This window comes from Argentina silus (genome assembly GCF_951799395.1).
Source record: "Argentina silus genome assembly, chromosome: 7".
Lineage (NCBI taxonomy): Eukaryota > Metazoa > Chordata > Actinopteri > Argentiniformes > Argentinidae > Argentina > Argentina silus.
The window spans coordinates 23,393,108-23,408,107 of NC_139661.1; the positions used below are offsets into that span (position 1 = coordinate 23,393,108).

The 15,000-nt window shown below is 46.0% G+C and overlaps 1 protein-coding gene across 1 annotated transcript in view; it reads right to left on the minus strand.

Moving 5' to 3' along the window:
- Nucleotides 1–7,738, minus strand: part of lhfpl2b (LHFPL tetraspan subfamily member 2b) — a 16,835-nt gene extending 9,097 nt beyond the window's left edge. The window contains exon 1 of the mRNA XM_083673187.1: nt 7,640–7,738. The gene's annotated coding sequence lies outside the window, so the exon portion shown is untranslated. The remainder of the gene's footprint in view (nt 1–7,639) is intronic.
- Between the last annotated feature and the right edge of the window lie 7,262 nt (nt 7,739–15,000).

The following is a 15,000-nucleotide window of genomic DNA, read 5'->3' on the forward strand; positions in this document are numbered from 1 at the left end:
TGTGTATGCAGGTATGCACACACACACACACACACACACACACACACACACACAAAATAAATAAAAAACACCACAAAAACCTGTTGGCAAAACCTGTACAGCAAATAAAACTAATGATGCATGATATCAGTCAATTTACTACAGGCAGGACTATGGCCAATCAATTCAATCTAACATCAATCACATGGTATCATATTTATGAGCAAGTGTTTTCTCCAATCCAAAGTGGACAGTGTAAGCAGTGTAAGAGGTCTGAGACAGCAGAGCTGTAGGCAGCAGGCCAGGGTGGTGAGTACAGGCCAGGGTGGTGAGTACAGGCCAGGGTGGTGAGTACAGACAGCAGAGCTGTAGGCAGCAGGCCAGGGTGGTGAGTACAGACCAGGGTGGTGAGTACAGACCAGGGTGGTGAGTACAGGCCAGGGTGGTGAGTACAGACCAGGGTGGTGAGTACAGGCCAGGGTGGTGAGTACAGGCCAGGGTGGTGAGTACAGGCCAGGGTGGTGAGTACAGACAGCAGAGCTGTAGGCAGCAGACCAGGGTGGTGAGTACAGACAGCAGAGCTGTAGGTGGCAGGCCAGGGTGGTGAGTACAGGCCAGGATGGTGAGTACAGACAGCAGAGCTGTAGGTGGCAGGCCAGGGTGGTGAGTACAGAGTGTTTGGTCTCAGCACAGCCTGTGTAACATTTACATTTACATTTATGGCATTTAGCAGACGTCTTTATCCAAAGCGACCTACAACAAATACATTTGTTTAAGTAAGTGAATCATCTATCCATCAGTCATCATAAGATAAAGTAATCAATGCTCAGACCAGGGGCCATAGGCAGTCACAATGCTACAAGAAGGATTTTCTATTTAACAGTAATGTTAAATATGAGCTGGAGTGGTGAAGCCTGTCTCTAGACTGAGGAAGCTGAGTAAGTTAATTCAATCTTGTTTAAAATCAGTGTGTTGGTAGTATTTTTGTGGCTATCTTGCCTGAAGCCCTGGGTCCTTGTTTCTGTTGAAAGCAAACTGTTTGAAACCAATTGCTGTCAATCTCCAGTGGGAGGGGCTGAAACTACTCTGCAAGCTAGAAGTCCCTACTCACCTTTGACGAAAACTAAATACATTTGGACTGAGTGGTGAAGCTTGTCTGGTCGTTAACTGATCGTTAGGTGGGAGGGGCTGCAACCCTGCTAAGTCATCAGCAATTACAGAATCCGCATTTCTGTCCTGACAGACAGCCTCTGCGACAGCCTTCTGACAAAGACGAAGGAGTCAATCTGTGGAGTCCATCGAGGAAGGCCTGAGAGGAAGGCCTGAGAGGAAGGCCTGAGAGGAAGGCCATACTACTAAGTATTTTCATTCTATTTGATTATTTTTTCACTACTCTGAGTCTATTGAGCGCTACCTACATCTTGTATTGCCCACAAACCCTCTCTCTCTCTCTCTTTCCAGGCAAATATCACAATGTGCTTTCTCCCCATTCCTGTTATTTCATCCCTCAGGAGGACACAGATGCTACACCCCCCCTGGCAACCCGTCTAATCTAGTCTACCCACCATGCTCAACTGACCACAACCTCACTGTCGCGGGAGGAGTTTGGAACTGCCAGTCAGCGGTCCGGAAAGCAGAGGCTATCTCAGCTTACTCCTGCTTCATGTCCCTCCACTTCCTTGCTCTCACAGAGACATGGATTACACCGGAAAACACAGCTACTCCGGCAGCCCTCTCTGATGCCTACTCCTTTTCTCATTCCCCTAGACTCTCTGGTCGAAGGGGAGGCACAAGACTCCTCATCTCACCAAAGTGGTCACATAATGTCCTTCCCCTGTCACACCTGTCCATATCCATTACAAACTGAGCAAATGGAGAGGAACAAAACTGCTCAGGAATGCAACCCTGAGGCCTGGGGAGATGGAAAACAATCTCTCATATCCATAATTGTGTTTGTAACAATGAATTCAAGTGATACAGCAAAGAAAGTGGCTGTATTCTGTCATTCTGGGGTATTGTGTGTGGATTGATGGCAAATTCTTTTAATTTAATCCATTTTAAATTGAGTCTATAACACAACAAAATGTGGAAAAAGTGAAGGGGTCTGAATACTTTCCGAAGGCACTGTAGATGATTCACTTATTTAGACAAATGTATTTGTTGTAAGTCGCTTTGGATAAAGGCGTCTGCTAAATGCCATAAATGTAAATGTGAAAAAATGGGAAGGTCTGCAGTGGTTGACCCAGATTGCTCCCTTGAGAAGCTGTTAGCGAGTTCTGTTCCGAGTTTCGCTGGAGAGAATTCCATTCAAGTGGGTACAGCGCAAGGATGTCTGTGGTTCCACTGGAGGGGGTTCTGACAGAGTTCTGTTTGCGGTCGTGAGTCAGTCCCTGTTTAGAGAAGTGGTACGGCCTTCAGTAGATCACCCACCTGGAATCTCCCAGGTGATATGGGGAACATCTCAGTATGTATTTAGAACATGGCAGCTCACACCACCCAGAGGGCCCACCTCAACCCAAGGCCCTGGGCCTGGTGTGGTCATACAGATGGGCTGAGTCTGAGGGACCAATGCCACCCAGAAGACCATTATACCATCCTTTCACAATTTCTGCTACGCACAGCTTTTCCTGTGTTATTGTTTTCCAAATCGGGACACATGTTATGTCCATGCCTCTGTGTCAACCACCGATCCTAAATTGAGTGATGCAGGTGGATGTCGAGTTCGGAGGTTGGGCCCTGTGTGATCTGCCTCTGGCTGGGACAGAAGGAGATCAGAGGAGTCGTTGAGACAGGGAGAGATGAGAGTGATGTGTAACCGCTCAAACTCTGACAGGACCAAACCCATCCCTCCCTTCTTAAAGAATGTAAGCAGCTCCTGGAGGGAGGGAAAGTGAATGGAATAAGACATACCGAGAGCTGAAGTCACACTCGCTGTCAGGAGCACACAAGTCACACTGCAGATGGCTTCAATACTCCCAGATCAAGGCAACATGTGCTTGGTGCATTGTGTGTCCGCCCCAGTTAAAACAAGATTAGAAACGATGTGTGTGTGAATACCTTAATTACAAGCTCACTTGTATCCTCACAGTGGAGAGGGAAGAAACTCTGAATTGCCTAACAGCAGCAGACACGCTCTGGCTTTGGCAGAGGCAGAAAGAGAACATCTGAGCCCTACGGCTTTTACACTAAGCCTCTGACACAACTCCATTCTACCTTTTCACAGAAAACTGTGTGTTTGGAGAGAATTTATTCTTCCTTCATAAGCTGGTGTTCTCCCCCCTTACAATGTAAAGTGATTTGTGGCATGCACTTGGGGAAACCCAATCCATTACCCTGGTTGAGGGTATTGAGGGATGGGAGTGAACAAAGCCTTTCAGCACAGAGCAATTACACATCACTAATGAGCAGCATTATAATAGTCTAAACCACAGACCACCCAATAGCCTGGGGGAATACTTCCACTACCTCCAGAGTACAGGAGAGTGGGAGGGAGGGAGAGACAGGGAGAGAGAGAGAGAGAGAGAGAGAGATAGGAAAGAATTAACAGAGATGAACAGTCCTTTGGAAAAACACATGAGATCAATTCCAGAAAAGAGTTAGTCAAATTAAATTCATTAACTCAGATATCATCATATGATTGTCTGTGAAGATTTCTCAATTCATCTCTTCAATGTCCTGGAAATCAATGGAGGAAACGACCCAAACTGTCAGGATCTGAAGTATAAAGACAAGAGGAGGACATGAGTGGAAAGAAACCTTATTCTTACTCACTATAATCAAGTGAGTCAGAGGCTCTTTCAGTTCTCCATAAACCCTGAGAGGGAGAGGTTACTACAGCAGTGAACGTTTCCCAGGGCAGGCATGACCACCATGTCATAAAACACATAAAAGTGTTTGAGTGAGCGTCAGATTTATTGTAGGGTCAGACATTGTTACAATTCCTTGAATGCTGCGAAACAGCTTTAAACTCTAAAGACCATTACGTTAATCACAAAGCACATCTGGGGCAGGAACGACCGGCAGCAGACCAAACCATTCAACGGGGCAGTGCCATGGTTTCCATGACAACGAGAGTGGGGCCAAACAGTAAACAAACAGGTACCAGTGAGGAGCACGCCACAAAACCGCTAACCAAAACAAAACAGTCCACTAGGCTAACACACACACACACACACACACACACACACACACACACACACACACACACACACACACACACACACACACACACACACACACTGTGTGCGGTGCGTGGCAGAGCTCACTCATGCATAGATTAATCGTATCAGAGCGCATGATTTACCAAGAATAAAGCACCAGGCAGGCAGGGAGGGTGGGAAGTGTATTTGTGTGTGTGTGTGTGACTATGAATGACCAAAGACCTGAGTAGGGGTGCCTGAGTAGGGGTGCCCCTCTCCATCTGTTGCGACACCACTAAGAGACAAAAGCTTGTCTCACTAGTAGATCAACAAACTCACTCTGTCAAAGGCCTCAAACTCACTCTGTCAAAGGCCTGCCTACACTGGCCTCAAACTCACTCTGTCAAAGGCCTGCCTACACTGGCCTCAAACTCACTCTGTCAAAGGCCTGCCTACACTGGCCTCAAACTCACTCTCTGACTCTCAAAGAATCGCTGACACTGGCCCCAACCTCACTCTCTCTCGAAGACTAACCGACACTGGCCCAAGCACTGTTTTGGTGCCATGTTCTCCTCCAGAGACATCTGGGTGTAATAATACAAAAAATGTTTACTGCCAGAAGAGCCCAGATGGGCCTTGAACAGAGGAAGCAACAGCAAGCCTGAGGGAGGGTGAGGGAGGGTGAGGGAGGGTGAGGGAGGGTGAGGGAGGGTGAGGGAGGTTGTGTGAGTGAGGATCGGTTGGTGGGTGAGGGTATATGGGGTAGTGGGGGTATTAGGTAGGAGGGTGAGGGTATATGGGGTAGAGGGGGGGTATTAGGTAGGAGGGTGAGGGTATATGGGGTAGAGGGGGGGTATTAGGTAGGAGAGTGAGGGTATATGGGGTAGAGGGGGTATTAGGTAGGAGGGTGAGGGTATATGGGGTAGAGGGGGTATTAGGTAGGAGGGTGAGGGTATATGGGGTAGAGGGGGTATTAGGTAGGAGGGTGAGGGTATATGGGGTAGAGGGGGTATTAGGTAGGAGAGTGAGGGTATATGGGGTAGAGGGGGTATTAGGTAGGAGGGTGAGGGTATATGGGGTAGAGAGGGGGTATTAGGTAGGAGGGTGAGGGTATATGGGGTAGAGGGGGTATTAGGTAGGAGGGTGAGGGTATATGGGGTAGAGGGGGGGTATTAGGTAGGAGGGTGAGGGTATATGGGGTAGAGGGGGTATTAGGTAGGAGGGTGAGGGTATATGGGGTAGAGGGGGTATTAGGTAGGAGGGTGAGGGTATATGGGGTAGAGGGGGTATTAGGTAGGAGGGTGAGGGTATATGGGGTAGAGGGGGTATTAGGTAGGAGGGTGAGGGTATATGGGGTAGAGGGGGTATTAGGTAGGAGGGTGAGGGTATATGGGGTAGAGAGGGGGTATTAGGTAGGAGGGTGAGGGTATATGGGGTAGAGGGGGGGTATTAGGTAGGAGGGTGAGGGTATATGGGGTAGAGGGGGGGTATTAGGTAGGAGGGTGAGGGTATATGGGGTAGAGGGGGTATTAGGTAGGAGGGTGAGGGTATATGGGGTAGAGGGGGTATTAGGTAGGAGGGTGAGGGTATATGGGGTAGAGGGGGGGTATTAGGTAGGAGGGTGAGGGTATATGGGGTAGAGGGGGGGTATTAGGTAGGCCCCTCCAGGGCCGAGTTAGCCACCCCTGAGCTAAATGAGCCTTGACTGGTTTCACCTTGACCTCTGCTGGAGATACTGAAGGACTTCCTGGTTTTGTTAGGAGGTCAGCCCTCCTGAAGGGCTGTCGGTGCGCCTCCACCTGAACACAAACAGCGGGGGCTTTATCAGGAACTCTGTTAGGCAGCACTGTGGGCGGCTCACACCATTTTGTTTCCTCTTTCTTTCCAACATCAAGGACACTTGATTGGAAAAACAGGGTCTTGGCAAAGATATGGAGCGAGAGAGAGAGAGAGAGAGAGAGAGAGAGAGAGAAAGAACTTGCCAGCCAGCCAGCAACACAAAGGCCTGCACTCTGACGTGTAGACATGTGCGCTGGTTAAAGAGTAATACTAATAAAACCACTGCCTTGTAATCAGCATTAAACCGTTGACACAAGGCTGATTCCTTTAATGGGGGCTGTGGTGCTGACGTTATACGTGAAGACACAGGGGGGCTAGCCTGCCAGAAACTCTGACACCTCCTTTGAGACTCACTTCACCCTCCACCCCCTCTCCTTCACCCTCCACCCCTCTCCTTCACCCTCCACCCCCTCTCCTTCACCCTCTTATATCAACCTCTCTGTATCCATCTCTCTTTCTCTCTCCAACATCTCTCTCTCTTTCAGAGATTAGATTGCTTCATGAAAAGGTCGGACCAAAGTCTGGCCAACTATTTTGCAGTGATCAGTCCTTCAGTGTATTGGTTGTGATAGTGTTCTAACCAGTGAGATTGTGGTGTTGTGGCCTGGGTTCTTCCCCCAGGAGGGAGGATGGGACTTGGCAGAAACAGCTGCCTCAGCAGTATCTCTACAGCAGGGTAATCACACAGGCACGCATGGACAGGCTTACAGCCCTGATAAAACAAAGGCACATTGTTCTACTGATAAACAATGAAGTCAAAACACTTGATTCTGACAGAAGGGAAAGAAACAAGAAGGCTTGAAACTGACTGGGTGAACATGGGATGAGGTTTGATTAATGACACAGCGATCCAAGTGCTCGCCATAGCCACCACTGGTCTTCAGGACTGCAAGGTCACTCCATGTGTGATTATAGTTCAGTGAGCCGCCTCTGTTACACAATGATGCTCCATCCAACAGAGTAAGTTAATTATGACAGGCAAAAAAAACAGGAAAACTCTCTAAATCACTTCTGAAGTTCAGTTTACACAAAGCCAGCCCCTGCAAACAAGGTGTTGGAGCTTTCCCTACAGGCTTAATGTGTTACTGACTGAACACACCAACACAAGGACGTGAACTTGAATGGAATGAATTTCTCAGCTTTGACAGACGGGACCATCATGTCTGAGCTGACAGGGTTGAGACTGAGACCACTCTATGGGTCAAAGGTTACATGTGCTTGCCAATGGCCACACTTTTTTCATTGACAGTCAGGAACCCACACCTGGATGACCACAGGACAGAGATGCTCCTGGTCAGGATCTGACTACTGATCAGAAGATCTGAGGATCTGACTACTGATCAGGCTCCCAGGAGAACAGCAATTTGTCTTCGTTCATACTATTGGTTGTTTTTTCAGTGTGCATAAGTGTACATCCCCTCACACCTATTAGAATGGACAGAAGCATTGCAAAGTCATGTTAGACCATTCTAGTGGACTTCCCTGGGCTGAGCAGTAGAAAAGTCACAGATTTCACATTTCTAGCGACGTGGTTTCTAACGGGCTGAACCGAGCGACAGACACGAGTCAAGTCATCTATCAACGAAGACTTCACCGCTTGTCTGAAATCCAGGGATGTGCCACAGCAGCGAGAAAAGCAAAGTAACAATAGTAACATTCAGCAAACTTAGTTTCATACTCACAAGTCAGTTTCTTCCAACGCGAAACTTCTCCGAACATGGAAGGGAAAGAAGCGTGTTGAAAACTGTCTTTCCTTCATCAAAACCGTCGTTCCCCGGTCGGCGGGGTTCGCTCGTTATGAGCCGCTTGTTTCTCTGTCTGCCAACCTTTCATTCAAAAGAGAGAGGAGCTTCTTTCTTTCCTTCACTCCTCCTCAAGCTTACAAAGCCAACCCACGAAGCATCTGACGTCGTCTTCCCCCTGTGCTCCCCCTATCTCCTCTCTCCTCCTCCTCCTTTCTCCTCCTCCTCCTCTTCCTTCCCTTCCCCCACCCCGTTTGGCAAACATGTAGAAGAATAGAAGAGAAGTCCCATGGGTGATACATTTGGCCCGCTCATACTCAATACACACAATCACCTAACTTGTAATGGGATGTTCACTTTTTGGAGGGACGTTATTCATAAACACTGGAAGAAGAATTCAGTTTACTTTGCAGGAGAGATGCGAAAATCATGGTAATGCTTTCACAATGGGGCGTTTGAAGTGAAAGAACCACATTCACATGTTGCTTGCCTTCTGACATTTTCCATTATACAAGTTGCCAACTTGCAATAGATCTGTAGGCTACAGTTTATTTGGTGCCCACCATTCTTTTGTTGGGTTTGTTTATTGATAGTTTCCTGAACCAAAGAAATAAATAAAGGGATTTTGTGTTTTGGTCACAATAACTCACCTCCAGATCCAAACCAGCGGAAGCTTTCTGACTGCTGAGATAAAGAAACTCTCCATGAAAGTAAACAGAAAATCTCAACACAATGAACAGGAATATACAGCAGAGCCCACTTGTATAAACACACACACACGCATGCATGCCCGCACACACACACACGCACACGCGCACACACACACACACACACACGCACACGCACACAGTTCACGCAAGCTGTGAGGTTCAGATGTTTTTCCCACAGCTGACCTCACAACCAAATTCCTTCTAGGAAGTAAAGGGAGCGCTGTTGATGAGCTGAGCCACGCTGTCATCCAAACACAGAACACAGAACACAGAACACAGAACAGCTCTTCCCCTTCCCCAGGACCGCAGCTGCGCTGTGTGAATTTGTAGAGTTGATTTTGGTTCCTCAGTGTCTCGACCGCCAGGGACCCACACTGCCATTTGGTGCGCCTGAGACTTCCTCTAAATCAGTGTGTGTAGTTCTGGTGAGAACACAGAGGGAGGCAGAGCAGCCTGTAAATAGATAAGTGTGGTCAGATGAAAACCCTGCCTTCAGAGGCAGGCTGGTGCTCTCAGCTCCGGGCCACCTCTCTGGGAGAACTCGAGGAGAGATGGTTAGAGCTAGCAATTAGTGGTTGTGGGGAGGAAGTTCAGTGTGAGAACGGTGCTATTTTTTATATGTGTGCGTCCGTGTGTATGCATGCATCAGTGCGTCTGTGTTTTTGTGTCTGTCTGTCTGTCTGTCTGTCTGTCCGTAGGTTAGGGATATAACTGTAGTGTGGAGGGATATAACACGTGTTTGAAGTGTAGTACTACATTTGAACTGCATCATCAATGAAAAGGCAGTTAATTAGGCAAACATATGAAGTGATGAATTGACAGAGACACTTTCATTTAGTAAAGAGATGTTCTTTGGGTTTGAAGAGTCAGCCTGTCTTCTATGTTATTTATGAGGGTGTTGTGGGTGGGTGTGCCTGGGACATTGCTCTGTTGCCCTGACCATCAGAGAACCAGACTGAACCTTCATGTTATTGACAGAATAAAGGTTGTGGTTTATTATGACACACACAGCTCGAATCCATAAACCAATTCAAGTTGATCCAACTTCATGCATTTATAAATCCCCCCTAGAGGCCAAGAAGAGGTCATACGTCACTGAACAGAGAGGTTTGTGTAGAACAGCAGGGGTGTGGTTGCAATGTGGCCGGGCATTGTACCATGTTATAGCAATGTCATAGCATTCTGATGACAAGATAATGTAGAAGCATCCTTGTGTTGTTGTGTTGGGGTGAGGAGCCGGTGAAGAGTATGGCAGCTGTGTGTGGAGAGAGGAGGTCATACCAGCTGTGTGTGGAGAGAGGAGGTCATACCAGCTGTGTGTGGAGAGAGGAGGTCATACCAGCTGTGTGTGGAGAGAGGAGGTCATACCAGCTGTGTGTGGAGAGAGGAGGTCATACCAGGACGAGACATAACAAGACATGACAGAGGTGGCATAAGCCACTCTGTTAGCTACATAAAACACCGTGGAGGAACATAACAACACAATTAGGCCAGATTTTTTTTGTTTTACCAACAGAGACTTTGAGCTCTGAGCCGGGGCCAGAGAGAGAGGGATGAGAGAGCCAGGGCCAGAGAGAGAGGAATGAAGGATTGGGTGCTGTAAAACACACACACACACACGCACGCACGCACGCACGCACGCACGCACGTACGCACGCACGCACGCACGCACGCACACGCACACACACACACACACACACACACACACACACAAACACATACGTATGACAGGGTCAGATTACCAAACACTCAGTCATCTTGGGTGCAAGTCTGTTTCGACTGCAGCCAACTTGTCTGCCAAACAAGGAATGAATCTAGAAAACCAATCAACGATTCCTCTGGCTGTTGCACATTCATTCTCTCTTATTTGGTTATGGCAGTGTGGACCCCTCATTCTCTCTCACACACCCACCCTGGCTGCTCGTCTTATTTGGTGATGTTTGTGTGTGTTTAGTCTACGCAGGGACACTCATCATGCATCATGCAACAGCAGCGCTGGGATTTTGCCTCTGCATCTGACTATAAATATTTGGATTCAAACATTTGGATTCAAGAAGTTGGTGCTTATCTAACAATCTCTACACATAAATCTATCACCCAAGGCACCACGGCCCACAGAATGTTAGCATAACTTTGATATGCCTCAGATTTCACACATAGCATTCAAACCAAACTGATATCAAAGACAAATGACTTGTTTGCAATGCCAAGATAAATGTAACAGTATAATGGTGACCTTTCCACAGTTTGGAAGCCTGGCGCTCTGCTGATGTGGGTTGGTGGATGTTGATGTTGTTGCTAACAAACAGGGCTAATGGTTTTCATACTTCTCAGGAGGGTTTAATTCTCGTTATAGTCAAATTAATAGACTGTCCTTTTATATTCCTGAAGATTACACAAGGACATGTGAACCTAGCTGTTTAGCCTTGTAGGAAATGTGTTTTATTATAATATATCTGGTTTGATTCCATTTTATTTCAGGAGCGGTTCTGTATAGTGGTCCGCAACATTCACTACGGTAACCAAGCTCAAAGGGTGCTATGGGTCTGGAGGCGGCGGTGAGGGTTCTGTACACTCTCCTGTAAGATTACAAGGAAGGTGACAAGACTGCAGTTGAAAGACATGTTGTTTTATGCTAACAGTAAGCTGTGTCTCACTGTAATGAGCACAGAATACGAGGAAGTAATGATAAGCTGAAACTCATCTGTAATGTACCCATAATTATGAGGGACTCTGTCTTCACCATGTGATCGACATGAAGGCTTTCATCCCTACAGTACCTTCAGACTCCTACAGTACCTTCAGACTCCTACAGTACCTTCAGACCCCCTACAGTACCTTCAGACTCCTACAGTACCTTCAGACTGCCTACAGTACCTTCAGACTCCCTACAGTACCTTCAGACTCCTACAGTACCTTCAGACTCCCTACAGTACCTTCAGACTCCTACAGTACCTTCAGACTCCTACAGTACCTTCAGACCCCCTACAGTACCTTCAGACTCCCTACAGTACCTTCAGACCTCCTACAGTACCTTCAGACTCCTACAGTACCTTCAGACTCCTACAGTACCTTCAGACTCCTACAGTACCTTCAGACCTCCTACAGTACCTTCAGACTCCCTACAGTACCTTCAGACTCCTACAGTACCTTCAGACTCCTACAGTACCTTCAGACTGCTACAGTACCTTCAGACCTCCTACAGTACCTTCAGACTCCCTACCTTCAGACTCCTACAGTACCTTCAGACTCCCTACAGTACCTTCAGACTCCTACAGTACCTTCAGACTCCCTACAGTACCTTCAGACTCCTACAGTACCTTCAGACTCCTACAGTACCTTCAGACTCCTACAGTACCTTCAGACTCCCTACAGTACCTTCAGACTCCTACAGTACCTTCAGACCTCCTACAGTACCTTCAGACTGCTACAGTACCTTCAGACCCCCTACAGACTGCTACAGTACCTTCAGACCTCCTACAGTACCTTCAGACCTCCTACAGTACCTTCAGACTCCTACAGTACCTTCAGACCTCCTACAGTACCTTCAGACTCCTACAGTACCTTCAGACTGCTCCCTTTCTCTCTCCTCTCCTTCTCTGTCATTATGCACATACTCACCTCTCTTCCTGTCTGGCTCTCTGGTGTGTGTGATCTTTTCAAGTTTCAAGTTTCAAGTTTCAAGTTTATTGTTACGTCTCAAACATGAGTGCAGGGAGTAAAATTCTCTGGCTCGGTTCCTTGACAATGCAGCATCCAAAATACAAATAATACAAATAATACAATAATACAAATAATACAAATAATACAAATACGCAGTAGTGCAATGAAACAGGACAAGACAATAAGTGACATAGTACAAGATAAGTGAGACAGTTGGACAGTGACGATTGTTGGAGACACATAAGACAATAGACATGACACAATTGCAGTATAAATAGTAAAAAGTAAAAAAAGTAAAGTGGGTCAGGGGAATGTCATTATTATTGCACTGTGCCGTTGGTGTAAGAGGTGTTTGTTTAAAGTGACTGTGTGCTGGTAGAGTCCATTCTGTGGGAGTGCTGGGGGTAAAGTCATGAGCCTGATGAAGTAGCTGTTGGTGAGCCTCTGAGCCTCTGAGCCTTTGTGTGTGTGTGTGTGTGTGTGTGTGTGTGTGTGTGTGTGTGTGTGTGTGTGTGTGTGTGTGTGTGTGTGTGTGTGTGTGTGCGTGCGCGCGCACGTGTGTGTTGGAGCCACACTAACAGACGCAGAACATAATGGACGGTACAGGAGAGACAACATACAATTACAGTATACTGTGTTTTAGCGCCCTCTTGTGCTTTGTGGCTGTCATGTCTCAGTGGAATCTATGTAATCTCCTCTCGCTCGCTCATATCAGCAGTGAAAGTATGATGACGTTGATGAGAACTAAACAAAACATGAGTCGTTGTTATCAGACTTCACTGGGTTTCAATAGGAGTTTTATGATAACACGTATGGATAAGCAGCTCAAGCTGAATTGTACATGTTGAAACTACGTATATCTGTAGACAGTGACACACGCCTGTGAGCATGTTCTAGAAAAACAACGTCATTCAGCTGCAGGCAGAGAAGAGGCTCACAGGAGGAGCTGCTTATAGAAGCTCTGTCAATAGTACCTTTAAAAAGAGAAGCTGCATGGTTTACATGGTTTACAGTAAGTGTGTATTTTGGGATCATGGCTGATGGCACATTTGAATGTACTTTTCAGACCAACTGCTTTTTGTGACATGGGAAAAGAGGTACTTCTCAACATCATGTCCAAAAAAGCTGAATAAAGGAACCCTCTTTTAAATTTAAATTAAAAACAACAATGGTTAAGAGGTGGTGGTCTGACAAATGGAAGAGAAGGAGTTCAGTGGACTGTAGGCATTTAGTACATGATATTATCTAACACTAATGCTGATAAGAGACCTTTGTCCTCTGACACGCACACACAAACATACACACACACACACACACACACACACACACACACACACACACACACACACACACACACACACACACAGTGTTTGTTTACCACCTGCTGCAACTCTTGAGACACTTAGTGGCTCTTTAGGTGTCTAACTCTGGTGCATCTACTCTTAGGTGCATCTGCTGCATGGCTGTACTGTACTGTAGAAACTATGATGTTATCATTCTGCTGTATGGCTGTACTGTACTGTAGAAACTATGATGTTATCATTCTGCTGCATGGCTGTACTGTACTGTAGAAACTATGATGTTATCATTCTGCTGCATGGCTGTACTGTACTGTAGAAACTATGATGTTATCATTCTGCTGTATGGCTGTACTGTACTGTAGAAACTATGATGTTATCATTCTGCTGTATGGCTGTACTGTACTGTAGAAACTATGATGTTATCATTCTGCTGTATGGCTGTACTGTACTGTAGAACATATGATGTTATCATTCTGCTGTATGGCTGTACTGTACTGTAGAAACTATGATGTTATCATTCTGCTGTATGGCTGTACTGTACTGTAGAAACTATGATGTTATCATTCTGCTGTATGGCTGTACTGTACTGTAGAAACTATGATGTTATCATTCTGCTGTATGGCTGTACTGTACTGTAGAAACTATGATGTTATCATTCTGCTGTATGGCTGTACTGTACTGTAGAAACTATGATGTTATCATTCTGCTGTATGGCTGTACTGTACTGTAGAAACTATGATGTTATCATTCTGCTGTATCGCTGTACTGTACTGTACTGTACTGTAGAAACTATGATGTTATCATTCTGCTGTATGGCTGTACTGTACTGTAGAAACTATGATGTTATCATTCTGCTGTATGGCTGTACTGTACTGTAGAAACTATGATGTTATCATTCTGCTGTATGGCTGTACTGTACTGTAGAAACTATGATGTTATCATTCTGCTGCATGGCTGTACTGTACTGTAGAAATTATGATGTTATCATTCTGCTGTATGGCTGTACTGTACTGTAGAAACTATGATGTTATCATTCTGCTGTATGGCTGTACTGTACTGTAGAAACTATGATGTTATCATTCTGCTGTATGGCTGTACTGTACTGTAGAAACTATGATGTTATCATTCTGCTGTATGGCTGTACTGTACTGTAGAACATATGATGTTATCATTCTGCTGTATGGCTGTACTGTACTGTAGAAACTATGATGTTATCATTCTGCTGTATGGCTGTACTGTACTGTAGAAACTATGATGTTATCATTCTGCTGTATGGCTGTACTGTACTGTAGAAACTATGATGTTATCATTCTGCTGTATGGCTGTACTGTACTGTAGAACATATGATGTTATCATTCTGCTGTATGGCTGTACTGTACTGTAGAAACTATGATGTTATCATTCTGCTGTATGGCTGTACTGTACTGTAGAAACTATGATGTTATCATTCCGCCCATGTGAGGAACGTGTCAGAGTGTGTGGAAACACGTTGAATGAATGAATCTTTATGTTGGGCCTTGTGTAATATGTACCATGGTTGTTGATGTTGGTGTACGTAATTGGGGTGAATTCCTGGTGTGAGTGTGTGTGTCGTTGTGGGTGTGTTTGTGTGTGTGTGTGTGTGTGT